Below are 17,035 nucleotides of genomic sequence, written 5' to 3'. Positions count from 1 at the left end.
ATGCAAAGTCAGACATTATAGGTCTGCTTTTCAACTAGCTTTCTTTCTTTCTGTTATTTTTCTGTTTTCTCTTTCTTCTTTTTTCATTCTCTCTGTCTTCTTTATTTCTTTCCAAGCCTATTGTCTCTGGCATACACCCTGCTCTTGCCTTCATTTGCTCTTGGGATGTGCTCCTGTGCTGACAGCTCATGTCAAACTCTGTTCTGTTTTACACCTCTGGCTCCCTCTTTCACTGACACAACCCATTTTCATATCTATGGTTTTCCCCTCTCCTTCACGTTCATCCATCTCTCTGCTTCTCTTCGTCCCGCAGTATTTCCTTCACCCGCCTCTTACCTTCTCCTCTCAAGGCTATCGGTGCTTTCCATCTCTCTTCACCTGCCTCCCCTTCTCTGTCTCTCCCGAATTCACTCCCTTACTCCACTTATCTCTCTTTTACCTTTACCCGCTGTCAGCACTTCCTACTCCTGCCTCTCCTCCTTCCACACTTATCTACCTCCTCTCTTTCTTTCAAACTGACTGCATCTCCACACCTTGCTTGTGAATTCTCTCATTTCCTATGTAGCCATCAGAAATTTCTTGCTCTGTCTTGATAATTTGTAAAGGGGGAAAAGCCCTTCATCCTACATTATCTCCAGTTTTTGCTGTTATAATATGTACTATTAATATTGCATCGCAATCTCCATAATAATCAATAGGCTCAGTAGATCCGACCTTTTCCTCTATGATGAAATGACTTAAAATTTCTGAATCTTCAAATGGTAGATAACTACTTTGCCAGCAGTTAGGTGCCAGTTGTTTGAAGTCTTGCATTTTTGTGGCACTCACAGATAAGCTTTGACAGCAATGAAAAACCCAAACTAAATATTTTGTTCAATTTTTTGTTCTATTGCTTTTGATAGATCTGAAGAAATTACAATAAAATCAACATGCAGCCATGATTCAGATCAAAGCCTTTGAGTTCTTTTGATATAGAAAGTCTAGAACAGTCTTTAACAGCTCCAGAAGTTGTATTGTAAAAGCAGAACCCTTACTTCTTGTGTGAGTTATTGCTGTTTAGAGACCCTATAGCGCAACACATGATGTCACTGCTGGACAGCCATATAGGTCTGTCTCTTTCTTGCTGTCTCTCTCTCATTTTTCTGCTCTGTGTCAGATTGCTGTGTGATTGCTGGAAGCAGATACTGCTGCCTGGCTCTTGGCTAAATTGAGAGAAGAATACCAATGCAGTGCTACAGTGACTGCAGGAAACATTTGTCCTTTTGAAATGGAGAGAGTAAGATAGAGGGTGAGAATGGAGATGGAGGTAAGGAGGAGAGAAACAAAGCATGAGGAAATCTGGGAGAGAGCAATGGCTGATCAACAGTGAGAAATGAAGATGAGAGCAAGAATGAGAAAGACAACATCATGAAGATATTCATTTGCTCAGTGTTCATTTATTTTCAGAGATGTTCTTTGGTTTGAGGATCGTTAATTGGGTCATTATGGCTGACTGCCAGTGCAGCTGTGTATTTATTCCTTTTATCTAACACGTGGGTGGGAATGTAAAGGTCTCTCCATCTCTCTCTCTCATGTTAAGACACTTTAGATGTCTGTACTAGCAAATCCATGTATCGCTGTATTAGGTCTGTGGTGAAGGGGCCGTGTCAAAGGAAAGCTTATTTTAAAGGGCTGCTGCCTGCTAACTTCAGAGAGGAAGAACACATCATTTCATGGGAACATTTTTAATGATGAGATGTGGCACTTGCAATATATTCATGTGTCTGGTTCTAGATGATTCATGATGTGCTACTTGATCATTTAAGCATTTAGATGATGCTCTTCTTCCCAGAGATTTACAATCAGTAAAATAAGCTTGAATTCCTAGACCACTTAAACTACAAACAACCAACAATATGTAGTGCAAAGATCTCAGCGAAAGTACTGTACATTGTTTTCATGGCAATGCAAATGTTATTTTACAGTGGGTCCTCAAGTCACACACAAGAGTGAAAAACAAAAAAGTGTAGGTTCACCCATGTAACACATTTTCCCACTTACTGCTAGGTATCTATCAATGCAGATAGTTTTGGTTTTATGTACCCAGATTTTGAGATATCGGTCTATGAAATTTCTGCTTCCATCCCAATACAATGGCAGTAGGGGCAGGTGATATGAAATCTGTCTATTGGCAGAGATTTTGTCAAACTGCATTAGCTATCACTGTTAATACTTCTGGTTGAATGAGGCTATTGTGGTCAGTATTGGATTTTATTTTTATTTTTGCATCAATGTCATGAAATTTCTTGATTTGCCATGTATTCAGTTCAGTGGAATAGACAGACATTTATGTCTGGTTAAAAATGCTGCAGAAATGTAATGAAAAATCAAATGCAAATTTCAAACCAAAACGTGGTTTAAGAACTAGTACTAAGGAAATTAGTCCCAGGTCAAAAGTACATGGAATTATCTTTCCAAAGAGAGATATTTCAGGATGTAGCAGTTACTGGTAGTTCTGTTGAATTTAGGGATGTAATGATGATAATGATGATTGTGGCAATATTTGTCTGAAATTGATCCATCAATTCAAACATGAACATGCATCCAGTATGGCTGCCACTCAGAGCAGCAGCTCATTAGCAGAGAAACTGTTTATGTGAAAATATTCCAAAACAGCCTTTTCACATGTGGGTGGAAAAAAAGCACCAGGATGTGAATCACCAAAACAATAGCTAATGGGCTATTGCAGAAAAAAAAACAAAAAAAACAGACGTGTTTCATGGAGACCAGATAATTTATACAAGATAAGTAAAAGGTACCCGTCCTTCAAAGAAAGGGCTTTTAAGAGAGAAAAGAGGCTGAATGTTAATATGTGCATCTAGTTTGATAGTATGCTGTGTAATATCGTGTTGTTGAGTTTTGATATGTTATTCAGCGTAATTTTAACGACAAAACAAGGACAAAAATTTACACCTTTTGAATCAGTGTAATGTATCGCCAATCGTAGCGACATTAAATGCTGACAGCCAAAATTGACTTCGTATAAAACCTATTCTAATTAGCAACTTGTAGACTGTGATCCAGTATGTTGAAAAGCTTCTGAAAAGCATTTAGACATTGAAGTTATCCCCTGAACCAAAAATTACAAGCAAAGAACCCTTTAAAAACCACTGTGTAATGATAAGTTATGTTAAAAACAGCAGGGTAAACAAACTATATTATTATATCTCAGAGATGGATGACAAAGACTTATGTTGGCTATAACAATGAAGTTTAGGTTGAAAAAATAGTTTGTAATGGTCAACATATAAAGACATACAGCATATCTCAAGAACAAGATCGACATTATTAACAGTTAGTTGGACAAGACACTGAGAGAGAGTGTAGTGATCAGAGAAATTGTTGGTTTTCTCCACCGCCCTCTTTACTGATAGCTGCTGTATGCTCATGAATACAAGGCTTTGGAAGTGGCAGGCTTTGATGTACACATTAGAGCATACCAGAGAATGGAGTTTGACACAAAGAAGTTGCTTTCAAGTCTGCCTGAAGCAGAGATGGAAAGGAAAAGAGCCAAACTCCAACCATGTGATCTTAACCACATTGTTTTGCATAAATCTTCTCAAAAGTTGCACATTCAACAACCACACTTTGACACAATGTAGTGCAGTTTGGACAAATGATAAAAATAGAAGCTAGTAGTCACAAAGGTTCAATTTACTACACAATTTTGTCTTCCAGACTTTTGAAATCCTTTGTCATGATGAATGTCAGCCCAAAGTTGAATCAGTAAAATCTGAAAACTGAATATGACAGCTGAGGTTTTGTAATTTAAGGAGGTTGTGCCACCTCATCTCCCTCAAGCACAGTTTTTTTTTTTATCCCACTGCTCCCTTTGTAGAGCCTGTATCTCCTGTTGCATTCATTTGAATACCAGTGATCTCACTCAGCTGTTAGCATTCTTTGTCCATTTCTGGCACTGACAGCTTTTAGTTTTGCTCATTTATGCTAATATTGTTCAGGTGAAGTGGGAGGTTGTTCAGACAGGATGACTGTTGAAGGTGAACATCACACAGTCAGCCTGATGATTTTTTAAATTGACCTCTAATATCACAGACAAAATTCAGATTTTACCTCACAAATATTACATTAAATGTTCACAGAGAAGTATCTGGAAGTACCTGAAACATGTATATGCTGTATGCGTGTAGATGCGCCTTCCCTGCTATAATCATATATTCTGTTTCCATTAGCTTGCATTTTGAAGTAGTTACGGGCAGGCCTTTTTCCATTAGGGGTTGTAATTAAAGCCGCTATGTGCCTCTGTGGGCCATTGTTTTTTCTAATTGATGCTGATCCTGGTTTTGTTCTCTGTTGACCCTGAAACGGCAGTGCGGGGCAAGGCAGCTATGAGCTCTCAAGTCAGGGTAATTAGAGGTTAAATTAATTTGTGAAAATGACTGCTGTGATATTAATACAGTCATTTACTCAACAAACAAAATAGTCTTTCAGGTTGCCATGAGGCTGGATTTGAACTTGACTTTAAAGCTATTTGACTTTAAAGCTATTGTCATGTTGTTTTTTTAATGGCCCTTATATTGCTGTTTACAGCTAACTTGACAGACTCAAGCTGTTAGAAACAGTAAATGCACAGTAGCAAGTCACTTCAATTCAATTCAATTTTATTTATATAGTGCCAGTTCATAGCAGAAGTTATCTCATTGCACTTTTCCTATAGAGCAGGTCTAGACCGTACTCTTTATGATATACTTCAACAGAATTCACTGAAAACAAATTCAACTGGGCTAAGATACATGAGATACGTGTTTTCCTTGTGATACACTTCTTTCATGGGAGAAAGTGGACTTCAGAATAAAACTAAGCCTTAAATCAGCATATATTAAATGTATTAATATAACGCAGGTGATCTACACACAGTACTGCGCCTGATATCATCCTGTGTAGACACTGACGGAGGACAGAAGATACAGTTGCTGCTCTGCTAATGTGCTGCTTTCACTATGCAACCTGTTTAGACATTGTTTAACATAACCAGGAATTGACTAAATGGACATAATGATTTACAGATAACAGGGTAGTATCAGTAATGTATATCATTTCTCTGTACATTTAGGAAGTTTGTTGTCGTAATTGGATAATGTATAGATTTAGGTGTAGAAATTAATATTCACAGTAACACTATATTGTATTGATTACAATTTTAGGAGATGATCAGCAGTCAGCTATGGTTTACATTTGAAAAGTAACCTAATCAGTTACATAGCGTAGGAGTGAATTTAGTCATTTCTTTAGCTTCTGACAGGAAGTGTCACAGAAAATTGGATGTTATCTGTCCACATTTGCTGCCTATTCTCTGGCAGTGGAGTAAACACTGTATCACCATGTATGAAGAAAAAAGGTTGATGCAGCAGCCCTTTTCCACTTCGCAGCACCATATAGAGACGTTTTCAAAACCAGCTGCTTAGCTCATTACTGCTCACTACTCTCCAGTTCACTTTCATCATCACTTTTTGTCATAGATGTTGGAATAAAGCAGAAACCTGGGTCCCTGAGGAGCCCTGCAGTTAACCGGCCGGAGTGTGACCTCAGGCAGGCCTCTGCTGCAGAGTGTGTGTGTGAGAGAGAGAGAGAGAGAGAGAGAGAGAGAGAGAGAGAGAGAGAGAGAGAGAGAGAGAGAGAGAGAGAGTGAGGTGTTCAGGGAGTCAAGGCGTCAGCTTCAAACACACACTGTCCTTTTTATAGCCTGTGGAGATGTTTTAACACGGTCTGCCATGAACAGATGCTATTTTACCCGACAGGCCAGAGTAATCTGGGTTTATCAGCTGTTGTAATTCATGAACGATAAGGGCTCAACACCCCTTTTAACACCACAACACCCATGAACTTGGCATTTTATATGCTGCAGTAATACATATTTTTTAGCTAATGTTTGAACATTGTTTTTTATATGAAATTACATTCAGCTAGAAAGATGAGATCAAATGTGATGTTGAAAATATTTCTACATTTTCTTGTCTCAAGCTGTGAGACAAGAAAAACCTAACACCTTCACACACATGAACTTGACATTTTGTACTACAACTCTACATTGATATGATGATTATCATATGAAAATGTTTGAACTTTTATTTTACTGAATGACATTTCACATAGTGGAACAGAGAGCTGTTGTTTAAAATAGGTATGTGTTTCAAAAGGGCTACATATAGCCATACTAAACTGTGAATACTTCTTATTTACTAGTCCTGTAAATAAGCCAAACTATCATTGGCACAATATCTAGCCTGTATTTCACAGTTGTATAGTTTGGGTTGCACATAAATAATTTTCCTTGAACCCTGTTGCTTCTTGTTAGTAATAAGTCAAAAGTTTTCTCACCCTTACAGAAGATGATAAAATACTGGTAGTTATTTTCCTATCAGCTTTTCCCTCATTCCATCCTTTGCCAAGACTTGCAATCCTGAAAGCTTTAGCTGCATTTGTACTGAAAGAATAGTGCTTCTTTGTGTTTCTGTTGTAACATTCCTTTGGGCAATTGTAGAAAAGGTTTCAGTCGTAGTCATCTGGACACTGTTTTCAGAATCAAGACGTTTCGGCTCCCATCCGGAAGTCATTCTCAATTGTGAAAAATGGACCGGGAACTCAGAAATTTAAGCTACTCTGTGTTACTTAAGCCCTGCCCTCAGGAAGGAGTCTACCTGAGTATCTGTTGATTACTCTGCCTAGTTTCACCTTTGGGCAAAAAAGCATCCCAGCTAACCTGATGGCACAAAATGCAGAATGCAGGAATTGTCAAAATTATATTAATGTCACTGCTATACTTAGTACTTTAAAGGTCGCAAAATGTGAGTTGAGTGAGGCAGGACATTGGATTTTAGTAGTAATAGTTGGGGTAGGACTGTGACAGAATGGGGCTGGGGCCATGGACGCTGGAAGTAGGGAGGCTGTTGGCCCCCCTACTTTACACCCCTGTCCCACATTCTTTTTAAGTAGCGAATCACTGTATCCCCACAATGCCCCTATATTGCAACACTTTCGGTAAAAAGATGTTTCAATCATTCCCATCCACTCTTAGACATTAGGTAAAATAAAGCAGCCAAACATAAATCGGGAAGAATATTTACATTTGAATCCAATCAAAGAACGAATGCATAGTGAATCTAGACCCACCTCGCTGTCTGCTGTTGTTATTTCCTTGCTAACGAACTACCAATTTCTCTCAACACACAATAAAGAAATCACCTGGAAAGCTTGCGCTGCTCGACATCATTTAAAAGGCAATATAGCTTACAGGGACCGGTAGAGGTGGAGAGAAATGTCCATGCAGTTCTCTAAATAGGAGAAACTAATTTGTTTATGCGTAAGCTTCATGTGGATTCGGATGATGTCAGAGCCCATCCGCGCATCACTAGGCTACACATGTAGCAATTTTTGATTATTTAGGCTAATATTGAGGGACAGCCAAGAGAAACTGTGTGAGCGTAAAACCTCATTTAAAGCCAATAACCGGAGTAGAAGGTTGGAGGTGGGAAGCTGTTTTTTCCGTTTGCTTTTTGTGGAACTCAGGTGGCTTTGCTGTTACATGAATTAGTAGGCTACTTTTTCATGCAAAAATTCATGTGAATTGGTACTTGTGCATTTGAAGTATCTGGTCTATTTACCGCCACAAAGACACACTACACGCACACTTTTTGGCCCCTCCACTTCTGAAATGAATCTGGTGCCCATGGCTGGGGCAAAGAGCAGAGGACACCAAGGAGAGTCATACATCATGGTGATAATTGCGCTATATCCCCACTGGCAACCACACCAACTAACTACACTGCTAAAGTCTAATGAAGCCTTCCATGCTTCAAGTCTCCATTGGATCTGATTGCTGAGATTTTGTTGGTTTGTTTATCAAAGCTGCTGTGTTATAACTCTTCTGCTGCTGCTGTAGGCTGTAGGGACTTGGCGTTTGTAAAGTAGCTGTCGTTATCTTTCTATCATTATGGCTCCCTTACTTTAGCTACCCAATACGTAATTCCCTCAATTTCAGTTTCAAGACGGAACTATTTTACTAAAGTGGATTATTAGTTAGTTTCAGTGGTACAATTGTTCCCCTCAAGTCACAGCGGTAATAAAAGTAATAACAGACTTAATTATAGTGTACTTATCCAAAGAGAGTTAGTCAGTGCATAGTAAATAAATTAGAAAAAATAAGAGTAAAATACCAATAAGAAAATTTACATGATAATAATAATTAAAAACTGAGGGAAATTGGGAAAATTACTGAAAAAACATCCACTACTTCGGAAGTAAATGACACATCTCAATGTATACACTAAATTAAAATGTATAACATATTACTAACAATATTGTAAACCACAACTAATCAACAAAGCAGTAGTTAAGGTGCACCCTTTTAAAAGTAATCAGGAAAGTAATTTCTCTAAGAGTACCAATGGTTGTAAGGCATTTGTTGCATGTAGCCTACTATATCAGCCCGTTCTCATTCCCAGATACCGACGTTTTGTCATGCCCCTTGGCATTGTACGCAGATGCACATGGTACCCTTTAGCGTTTGTATGGGACGCACAGGGCTGCCAGAAAGCCTAAAGGAAGTCAGGTGATGTAGTTTAACGAGCGACATAAAGAGCGAGGATATCTTCATGTCGAGGTGGTGGGATGGATGGATGGATGGGTCAAACTACACAGGAGACCGGGGTTTGTGTCCCGTATGAAACCAAATGTTAACATTGAGTTATTTAGAGTTTTAAGTTACATTATGTTACAAGTCACATCACGTGACTTCCTACTACATAACCAAGTAGTTTCTGAAGGCATCCCCTACAGACGCTAAAGGGTAGGCTACCATGTGCATCTGTATACAACGCTTATCAAAGGGTTTTGTGCTACATACTTATCTCATTCTCTCTTTCCATGCTGTCTTACATCTTGCTCTCATGGTTTTTCTTCCCTCTGTGCTTTTGCTTTTTGAGAATGGAAGAAGATCATGTATTAATCTGCACTCCAAATAACAGATTCTGATCCAGTCTTTTTCATAACTTGGTCTTTGTTGCATAAAAAATAAAATAAAATAAAAAAATTCAACAACTGCTCCAGATGAGAGACTTCCTTAAATCCCTAATCCCCTAATTCCTGCCCTTTTTTTCACCGTATGAATACTGTCATGCAGATTGCTTCTCCTTGCGGAAGCAAAAAGCAAGCATTGACGGATTTAAGTGTGAGGTTAAGTTGCCTGACTCAAAGGAGCCGGTGAGTTTTAAGCACACTCAAAACACATTTGTTTTGACTTCTATGATGCCATGGGGTGGTAGTGTAGAATGGAAGTGGGCTGCGTACAATCAAGTAAATGGCTTCCAGGGAGGGGGTCAATCTGATGTTTCCAGCACACCACCTTCTTCACCCTTTTCTCAGGTGAGTCTTTAATGGCTTGAAGGTCCCTGTCAGCATGATCGGACGTCACATGCAATTAAAGATTGCTCTCTACCCCTGGTGTCACTCTACAAGTGGAAAAGTGAGCGAGAAGTCTGTCTCAAACATCCCTGTCACATGTCACTTGCTATCCATGCCCATTATGGTTGAGCTGTAGGAGAAACAGTAGGCCACAAACAAACATAAAAAATCTGTGACATTAACCCCTTTAAAAGCTTTATAACGGTATTGTCTTCTTAATGCATTAAATAAGTGCTTAGTGTGTTGAGGTTCCACAGACCACGTGTCACTCCAACATCACAATGTCCTTGTTGTAATACAATCACAATATACAGCAGTTACAGATGAGGCATTTATTGATAATTTGCACAATTGTATGTAAAGGATTTTTTCAAATAATAGATGAGAAAATCAACATGGATCTCATTGCAACACAGGCATTAAAACACACTGTTGGAGTACATTAGACAGCTTTTCTAATGCAACAACAAAGCAAATCAATAAGGGATTCTCTGATGGCTTCTTTTTACTGTGTTGGCTGTGCAGCATCAGTATACTAACGTACTCATGTCAATGCCTTTAAATTTCATATACATAGATTTTTTGAGTGTCCAGAGCTAAGCTTTATGCAATTAGGCTTGGTTTTTATTTTTTTTGTACCTTTTTTTTTACCTTGACTATTTGTGTGCGTCGTTAATTAACAGACAGGCAGCTCCCCAGATGCTACAGTCACCAGAAAAGGGGGTATTTTTAGCCACACAGTCAGACATGTTCTATTTCAATATCTGCTTGTGCATCCTGGCATTTGTGACGTGACTGAGACCATACCTCTGTAGAAAAATGTTTGCTCATGCAACATTGTGGGACTTTAGATTGTACCTAGATTTTTTTTTTCAGTGTTTCCTCTGTGGTAGTGATAAACGGGAATGTTAGAACTATTTTGCTAAATGTTATGTTATAATATGAATAAATGCAACAGTAATTTGTTAAACTTTTAAAGTGTCTTGTCCAATGTTAAAGTCATGAATGCTAGGATGCTAGTCTAACAGTATCTAGCAATGTTTTTTTGGCGTGTGCGTTGTGTTTGCTGCTCAAACTCAGCAAATAAAAAAATACCTAACAAGGAAATCCTTGATCAGGGCTATTTGTAATTAAAGTCAATCAAGTTACACCTCTATTCATATTATGTTGGACTAAGAAGTGCATGGGAATCCAAAGCCACAATATTACACAGTGTGGAGGACAATAATGGACATATACATATTCACAATGGCCTACTTGTTGTCTTCATGGCCCTACTATTTGTGAACGGCCAATAGTGTACAGATCGCAAAGATGGCAATGGGAACACTAACATGATTTTAATGTTTTTACTTAAGAAGTTGTGGTTACAGTTGGTCTTATTAATACTGGTCACATGTTCTGGTTGAAATTCTGGCCTGTTTAGTGAGTTGTTCTGTGAGTCATGTTAGATAGAGACTACGATTGGAGGCACTAGCAGCCCCTATAGTTTAGAGGCCAGCACAATATTGTTAATTATATTTAATTTTTCATGTAAAATATATGCTGTGGGTATGTGTATTTGCATGCATATATATATATTTTTTATTCCCTGCCAGACACTTGTGCGCCTGTATTACAGATAAAGATGGTTGGTTTGTAATGGTCCAGGGAAAATTATTCAATTTGCCAGTAGTGTTCGTAAATCTGTATGCTCCTAATTGGCATAATGTGAAATTCTTCAGTGATCTTTTTACACAATTTCCAGACCCTTATAGCCAACAATTTATTGTAAGAGGAGATTTCAATTATGTAATACACCCAAGCTTAGACCAGTCAAAACTCACAACTGGAGCATTACATAAGTCATCTCGTTTCTTCCAGACTTATGGAATGATTGATGGTTGGAGGTATAAAACCCCCAAATCTAGACAATATTCTTTTTTCTCGCCAGCACACCAGTCCTATTATAGAATCAACTTCTTATTTCTTTATAAAAGAATGCTACAACAGTTAAAATCTTGTGAATATATGGGCATAATAATTTCAGATCATAGCCCTATTTGCATGAAGCTTTGTTTTCCAAATAACAGATATACTAAATGTATGTGGAGACTCAATCTGAGGCAACTAGCAGACGAAGAGCTTGTAGCTTTTGTATCCTCTCAAATAGACTTCTTTCTACAGACAAACCAGCTGTGAATGTACAGACACTCTGGGAGGCGATGAAGGCCTTCTTGTGGGGCCAGATAATAGCATACAATGCTAATAGTAAAAAAGTTAGAACAGAAAAGGTTAATTTGTGTATCTCTGAAATAAATGCTATAGACCAGAAACACTCTCTGGCTCCTTCGACTGACCTCTACATGAAGCGTGTAGCTCTGCGAACAGAATTGGACACTTTAACTACAGAATCAGAGAAAGAGTTTTTTGAAATTGAGGCAAAAGGAGTATGAATATTGAGAGAGAGCTAGTAAATTACTCTGCCATCAGCTGAGACAGTCTACTGAAGCTGCTTATATAGCAGAGATACAAACAGCTCACGGCATAATCACTGATCAAATAGATATTAATAACAATTTAAGAAATTCTACGAAGAGCTCTATACCTCAGAATCCAATAATAAAACTGAACTAAATTAAGCAATCACACAAATGAGATATGGTAAGGTACCGGGACCTGATGGATTCCCCATCACATTTTATAAAAATCTTTTACAGAAATCGGTCCCTATTCTAAGTGAAGTGCTTACAGAAACATTTGAGAAGAAGTCATTACCCCTGAGCATGACAGAAGTTATAATTTCAGTTCTAAATAAAAAGGGGAAGGATCCTCTGAGGTGCGAGTCATATAGATCTGTAAGTTTGCTCTCAAGTAATAATGAGCTCCTAACCAAGGTCCTTGCAGTTAGGCTTGATAAGGTCATAAACTCCATAATACATCCCGATCAGACAGGATTCATTTCAGGGCAACAACTTTCTGGTAATTTATGCAAATTATTTAACATTCTCTATACACTATGTCCGATGGATCATTGTCTCCAGAGGTGATTATCTCTTGTGATGCCCACGAAGCGTTTGACCGAATAGAATATAACTATTTGTTTACAGCTTTAAATACATTTTGCTTTGGCCTGACATTTTGCTCTTGGATTAAGATCATATATGCCTCACCTAAGGCTTGCATTAGAACAAACACAATTGTCTCAAATTATTTTGCCCTCTACCGAGGTACCAGACAGGGGTGTCCTTTGTCCCCACTTCTTTTCGACATAGCTATTGAGCCCCTTGCTGTATCAATGAGGAGTGAAGCAGACTTGAAAGAAGTCAGTAGAGGAGGCCAAACCCATAAATTATCCTTGTATGCAGATGATTTAATTCTGTATCTTTCCCAAGCTGACATTTATAAGATGGAGAAGGCTTCATGTAATCAGTGTCTTTAATATCTATGCTCTGCGCACCACTACCTCTCAGCAAGAAAAACCTGACGAACCCCATTGTGATTAACACATTGAAAATATGATCTCAGTTTAGGTCTCACTTCAAATATAAACAGGCATTGCCTCTACTGCCTATTACAGCCAATGCCCTATTCCCACTGTCTCTCCTAGACTCCACCTTCCAAATGTGGTTCAGGAAGGGATTAAGATGTGTAAGGGATCTCTATCAACACAATCATTTCATCCCTTTTGAAAAAATAACACAACATTCCACATTCCACACTCCCATTTCTACAGATATCGCCAGGTGCGTAATTTTGTTAAAAAGCTCTTCGTCTCCTTCCCATCACCACCAATACGGGTCTGGATAGAGGAATTTCTAGACTGGGACACTCTGCAGCAAGGCCTGATATCCAAACTATACAGTTTACTTCAAGAAATCGTCTCCCCTTCTTTGACTCACCTTAGGGTGCCATGAGCTAAAGCCTTTGGGAATTAAATTTCTGATGAAGCATGGCAGTCTGTATCAGGATGAAGCCACACCATTTGTTTTGGAGCTGCCCAAATCTTCTGGTCGGCCATCTTTGAAACATTCTCTAGTATCTGTAGTAAAGAGATAGAACCAGACCCAGAAATCACATTATTTGGAGTAACTCCTGGAGTGTTTTCCCTTACAGGTACACAGTGTGATGCCTTAGCCTTTCTGTCATTATTGGCACGAAGGTTGGTGACCCTTAGAGTGTCGGCAGTTTTTTTTTTTGTTGCTTTGTTTTGTTCTTGTGTGTGTTTGTACATCTAGTTACGCTTTGGTCTTTGTGCATTTTGTTGAGCTGTGATGTTGATTATTGTGATTTGTGTTGTGTTGTGACGACTAAATGCACATGTTGGAAAAGTTCAATAAAAAGATTTCAATATACATATTCACAAGGGAGGTGCTTGGGAATAAAACTTTGTAAGTAATATCTTTGTTGATGATTGCACATAAAAACCCTGCACCATGTTACCTTAACTATTCCTTTCTAATCTCAGTCAGATGTAGCGTTATGTTTAACTCTGATAATGTCCTACAGTATATTACTCACAAGTTTTTATTCAAACACTTTGTAATCATGAAAGAAGAGCACAAATGTTATCAATCCATTTCTATTCCATACCCAATTTACAGTGGCTATTAGAGGGTACATGTCTGCAATATTATGTTAAGGCCTACGTAAAATATTTATAGTTTATTGCTTTTATTGTGAGATTATTAGTGCCTAGTACCTCTCCAGCATCTTTTTATATTGTAGTGTTGTGCTTGCTTACATTCTGGAATGTTTTAATCCTGGTTCAACCATGTAATGCACGTTGTAACTTTGTTTTAAAAAGTGTTGTATAAATAAAGTTTATTATTATTACTCCATATTTAGCAGCTGCAGCAACAAAAGTTTCACACTGGGCTGGATTCCTTCACCTAACATTAAATACACTGATTTTGATCTATTGATGCTGCGTGTGATTGGCTGGTTGTTACCTACCTCGTGTCACCAGTGAAATGGTCCCTAGATATTATCTTTCATAAGATAACAGGCCAGCATTATCTAAATGCAAACAAACATGATTGCCAAAGAGTTGACAAGATATAATATGGTCCTTGGATGCTATATTACAACACCTCTCTACACATCACCAGCATTATATTTGCATTAATATATGTTCAGTCTAGCCATATTCTGCCATTCCATCAAAGCTTGGCTTGAAACCCCCATACCCTGGATGGACAGAGGCTGTACAACACAACTGGGTATTTAAACATTAATTCATATTAAACAACTTTTCATTTTAACTTTTCCTTCACAAGAGTGCTTCATTGTTTGTGTCCAGCAACTTGAGTCACTGTCATGCTGTGTTTCTTGAGGGGTACTGTACTCTAAACCTCAAGGAAGCAAACCTAAGCTTGGTTTTTTGCACCTACATGTGCAAGGATCTAGAAAGAAACTAAAAGATTAGGTGGGAGAGAAAGATAGTGAAGTAGTGAACACCCTCCCTTCCTAGCTGCAAATTGTTAATCTCAGTCAACCAGTTTTGCTCTGTAACCCCAGGCTGCTGGTGAAAATGATGACTGACTGTGTTGTGACTGATAAGAGATCCTTGTGACTCCATGCATCAGGTGACCCCCTGTGGCCCTCTCTTAGACAACTTGTTTGTGCATTCAGTCATAAACAAGATACATGGGGAGGCAAGGAAGAAAGGCTGGGGGAAACATACAGTAGGTTGAAAAAGGCATGAAAGCATGGAGGAGTGTTTGGTCCACAGTGAGGCTCCAAAGACATTGCTGTCGACACAGACTATGGGAAAACCCTCACCAATCCTCAGTCCCTCCCCTCCTTATGGGATTCCACTTCAATCAAACACCTGCCAGCTGAGCTTCAAAAGAGGACTGTAATCCCCCTCCCTTTGCCAGCCAAAGACCCCTGCTATGGAAATATTGATATATGGAATAGAGAAAGTTCTGATACCTCCCGTCGTGCCCCTTAGCCCCGACTGAGTGTGTGACTTGAGCCACATTCGATGCAGGTGCAAAATACCCGGCACTTAACTGAAGCATATAAAGGAGAGGCCTTGATCACAACATGTGGGACTCAAATTGGCCTTTGAAGACTACCTAAAGGAGCTAAGGTGCCATCACTGAGATCTGCACAAACAGGGTGTCATTCATTATTACTTAATGGATCTCCTGTCTACCAGGCTGGTTCTATGACATTTATTTATTTAGCCTTCTAAACAGACAGGACCACCTATGTAGTTAATACAGCTCCGGCGACGCCATATTCCTAGGAAATGAGGTCTGATTGCTGATGTGCCTGCTGCTGTAATGCCGTCACTCAAGTTGCAAGCTGTTTGTGCTTGTGGCTCATCAGAGCTCTCCCGCCTCGTCGCTGAGTGAGACTTGACAACATAGAGGACAAAACTTCTGCTTTTTCATTTCTTTTTTTTTTTTTTTTTACATTACTTCCAATGTCCTTGATAGTTTTCTTAATGTAATAACTAGGTTTATCGAAGAGCTCTGGTAATCTGTTTGTCCAGTTTTGCGAGAGCGTGAAGAAAGAGATTTTTGTAGCAAAATCTGATTCCCTTCCTGTTCTCACTGTCTAAGCTATGATTGAACTTAGCATGTTTTCTGCCCAGGGCAATAACCTGGTGCATCAACTAAAGTGCCATGCTGCACAGCAAACAGGGCAATGACTGACAGAGGTCATAGAAATCAAAACACAAATAAGATGGCCAGATTTGTTTGCGCTAGATAGCTCAGATATTGCGCCAACAACACTTTGGTAACAGTTGCCAATGGTGGAATCAATCATGGATCAAACAGTGGGACATAAAGGGGAGATTCAGATGGAGTCAGGAGAATCAGTCTGGAAGGATGACATTATAGAGCATGCAGAGAGCGCAGAGATGTAAAGAGAGTACTTTGGCTTATTGGTGGAGAGAAAGACGCTGCATGACATAACAATGTGGCAGCGGTAGTGACAAAATTGTCCAAATCCTTAAGAATAGGCTTATGTCTTTGATGGATTTCCCAGGGTGATATTAGCCAGGGAAAATGGAACAGCTTGAGGGGCACACTGTGAGTGCTGGGGGGCAGCACATAGTGATGCCAGCCTGTAGATTGTGTGTCTGCCGGAATGCGTATTGCAATCAGGAGACATACTGTATGTGGGGAGTCTCAGTTTGTGCAAGTCCTCAGTGGTAAGGCTTTCAGCATGGCTTCTCTGTGTCTCACAGGCAGGTATGGGATGGTATGGGAATATACACAAAAAAGGAACAACAAACAAAGGTACAATAGAATTGTCTCTCAATGTGTGTGAAGATATTTCACCTTTTCTCCTCTGTACATCCAGTTCCTTGACAGAACTAATGTTTTACCACACAGGCATGGACTTAACTGATAGTTTTCAGTTTTAGCAGCATCAATATGATGATACGATAATGTGATGCAAGAAAACATACTTTATTTTCACATTCTGAAATGATTATTGTAATTATTCAATCTTCCCATGCTTTTGGAGCAGTCATCACAACATAGTGGCGCATTTATTCACAGCCATCCTTCCCAGCAAAAGGACTTAATCACACATTTCCATAAACACACAAACACATTGACACACATCCTCTGGC

At 39.0% G+C, this 17,035-nt stretch overlaps 1 protein-coding gene across 7 annotated transcripts in view; it reads left to right on the top strand.

The window, feature by feature from the left end:
* Positions 1–17,035, top strand: part of nrxn2b (neurexin 2b) — a 736,473-nt gene that overhangs the window by 87,571 nt on the left and 631,867 nt on the right. The window lies entirely within an intron of this gene.

The sequence above is a fragment of the Siniperca chuatsi genome, linkage group LG22, assembly GCF_020085105.1.
Source record: "Siniperca chuatsi isolate FFG_IHB_CAS linkage group LG22, ASM2008510v1, whole genome shotgun sequence".
In the NCBI taxonomy this organism is placed as follows: Eukaryota; Metazoa; Chordata; class Actinopteri; order Centrarchiformes; family Sinipercidae; genus Siniperca; species Siniperca chuatsi.
Note: the sequence above shows the minus strand (reverse complement) of the source record. Positions and strands in the feature narration are given on the sequence as shown.